We start from the raw sequence: 3,465 nt of genomic DNA, 5'->3' as shown, positions 1-3,465 counted from the left end.
CAGCCACCAAATAAAGTCTGGTTAGGAACAATGTGTGTCGTGTCTCTGTCCCTTTCCCAGCTGCCGCCGTCAGCTGGAGGAGGGAGACAGTTGGGGATGCCATCGTGGGCAGGACAGAGCCAGGGTGGCTCCTAGCCAGCTCTCCCTGCACCTCCGTGTTCCTAGCTGGCAGTCGAGCGATGCTAGGGGTATCTTAACAAGTGAGTTTGGTGGCTCCTGGGCTACCTCAGGTGTAGCAGCTCACAGGAAGTGCAGGGGCCTGGCTGTGTCATTCACAGTTTGACAGCACAGGGTACTAACAGAAGTCAACTAAGGAGGGCCAGGCACAGAGCCTCCATCCAGGCCATGGGGGACACAACTGCTTGTGACAACTTGTATCAGGTGTGACCAAAAGGAGGCTATGAAGGGCGGCTGACCTTCAATGCCACCCTCCATAGATGGGTCCTCAACCTAAATCCGAGGCTCCCGGCAACCAGAAGTGTCACCGGTATTGGTGAAATTATTAAGGCCACTCCACGTAGTTAAAAGGGAGGTTTATTTTGTGGGGTAACTTACAAGTGAAGGGATAGGTAACAGGGTCTGGGAAAGGTGTAGCTCAGTCCGACAGTGCTCTCTGGAAAACTCTGCTCGATCTACCTCCAGTGTCCAGGGTCCAGGAACCAAGAGAGCCGGCCCATCCGGATCCCAGGTCTTTGGGGTCCTCCCTTGGCCCCGCCTTGTAGGTGTGACAGTTACCGAAGCCTCAATGGGGGTTGGAACTTCCAGATCAAAGCTGGAATGGCTACCCACTACACACCGGCACACTGGGACATAGAGCTGGCCCCCCGGGAGCCCAGGACAGAAGCCACCATGCACCTTCCCTGCTCCCCCCAGTTAGGGACTCTAGCAAAGAGTCTACCCTTACAATGCTGTTTGGAAGGCCAGTTCTGGACATTCCCCTCTGCTTCTCCCCTGGTCAGCAGGAAAAGATTGTCACAGAAGCCTCGGCCATCAAGGAAAGCAGCAGGTCTCCCTCTGACCAGGGAAGAATGGGAAGGAGACGAGGACAGGGCTCCACCTCTCTGGTGAGAGAGGCAGGACCACAACTGTACCTCCTTCTGCCCCTGACTCCATCTGCCAGGAAAGTGTGGGTAGTGCCACCACCCACAGAAGCCCCTCCCCTCCCTCTTCTGCCCCCTTGTGCACCTGGAGCTTTGTGTCCCCTGCTCCCTGGCAGGCTCCACCCTCCCCCGGGTGCAGCCCCGCCTCACGCTCAGATGCCAGCCACTCACAAACCACTCCTAGGGAGAGGGATGAGATTCTGGCTCTAACCGGAACATCCCACAGCAGCCTCAGAGAATCAGGGGTCTCATCCAGAGCGTGGGCAGCAAGGCCACCCTGTGATGGGTCAGGAATCACTTGACTCCTCACGGGGAAGGCTCCAGCACCACCATCAGCCTGAGTAACTATCACTCTGCTGGCCCAAGGCTGCTCCTTCCCATTCAATTTAGCTGCTTCATAAGCAGGAGGCTGGTGCTTTGGGGTGTAGCTGAGGATCCCCACTTGGCAGAGCATGGCACATCTCTTCCGTTCACCCCACTTTGCCCAAGTTCTTCTCTCCACAGCTGAGCGGCAGGCTTCAAGATCATCACTGTTGGGAGGGGTAGAGACAGGCTCTGAGGGCATGTCCCTCTGACCAGTTCTTCAGCTTCTACTTCATTTACACCCTAGCCAGGTACGGGATCAAACAGCTGCAGGCACCACCACCCTGTAAGCTCACCCATACAGACATCCTGGTATGTCCAGGAGACACACAGACTCAGAGAGGGAAGCTTAATCACCCAGGTCACACAGCATGGTAGTACCGTAAGAAGATTCAAGTAGAGAGCCTACTACCCACAAACCTGTGCCTGCCCCCACACCACACAGCAGTAACATCTGGGGAGGACAGCTCCAGAGTCCTGCTAATATCTGTGCCTGCTTCCTCAAACAGTTCATGACAGAGTAAGCATGTGACCCTGTGTGTTCTACTAGATATACACAGAAGACACTGAGATGGGCTGGGAGGATGCTCATTGGCTATGCAGGCATGAGGACCTGAGTTCAAATCCCAGCACCCATGTAAAAAGCACGGCCAGGAATGCCTGTAACCCCAGCGCTGTGGAAGGAAGGGGTGGGGGTGGTACAGAGACTGGCAGATGCTGAGAACTCACTGGCCATCCAGGCAGCCTAGCTGGACACTGGAAGCCCTGCTCTGGCTTTACCCCAGACACCAGACTCAGCAGGCACACAGAGACAGGCTACTGAGACAAATGCCTGACACAGCGTTCATGGGGAGAACTCTAGATCGTTCAGCCGGCGACCAGATAAAATGATCCTCCAGCAGATGAACGCAGCAGCCCTGGGCCCCCAGACCTATGGTGCCCCAGTTTTCTTTTCCATTGCAGTGATGATAAAACACTCTGACCAAAAGCAACTGGGAGAGGAAAGTATTTCTTTGGCTCTCACTTCCAAGTCACTAAGAGAAATCAAGGCAGAATGCACAAAGGAAGGCTGCTTACCGGCTTGCTCAAGTAGCTTTCTTATAAAGCCCAGGACCACCTGCCTAGGGAATGGTACCGCCCACAGCCAGCTGGGCCCTCTTACTTACGTCAATTAGTAATCGAGACTGTTACTCACGGACCTGTCCATAGGCCAGTCTTATCTAGGCAGTTCCTCCATGGAGGGTTCTGCTTCCCAAGTGACTTAACTTCATCAAGTTGACAAAACCAGCCAGCGCACACTGTCCCCATCGGAGCTGGCTTTGGTCCCTTGCATCCACAGTTTCCCATCCAGGATTCCGCTAACCACAGGCCAAATAAAAATCCTCAGTGCTGCTGACATGCTCTATGGAGTTGGCCGCAGGGCTTGCCACATGTGTATGAGACGTACTCCCTACACTGTGTAACCATTCAGGTGGTTCTCTGTGAAAGGTCAAAGGGCCAGCCAAAGAAACTCACCCTGGCTCTGAAACCAGAGCTAGAGAAAGAAATACAGTTCAGCCCTGAAACCAGAGCCAACTCTGCCCCGACTAAATCAACCAATCCCTGAGCAGGAAGACTAACCAATGCCTGAGCAGAAAAATCTTCTCTCTAAAGAAGCTCCGCCCCTAAGAAGCCTATATAAACCCCTCTGCCTGTTCAGTTGTGGGTTGTCCTTTTCCATCCTGGCAGGGGCAGCCACTCTCCTGGACTCCTCCTTCCCAAACAAATCTCTTTCTTAAAAGAGTTTTAAGTGTGCCGGGTGGTGGTGGCGCACACCTTTAATCCCAGCACTCGGGAGGCAGAGGCAGGCAGATCTCTGAGAGTTTGAGGCCAGCCTGGGCTACAAAGTGAGTTCCAGGACAGGCTCCAAAGCTACACAGAGAAACTCTGTCTCGAAAAACAAAAACAAAAACAAACAACAACAAAAAAGAGTTTTGGTTGAAGATCTTCTTTCCCCATGTGG

This window comes from Peromyscus eremicus, chromosome 5 (assembly GCF_949786415.1).
Source record: "Peromyscus eremicus chromosome 5, PerEre_H2_v1, whole genome shotgun sequence".
Taxonomy (NCBI): Eukaryota; Metazoa; Chordata; class Mammalia; order Rodentia; family Cricetidae; genus Peromyscus; species Peromyscus eremicus.
The sequence above is the reverse complement of the archived record's forward strand: the minus strand, read 5'-3'. Positions refer to the sequence as shown.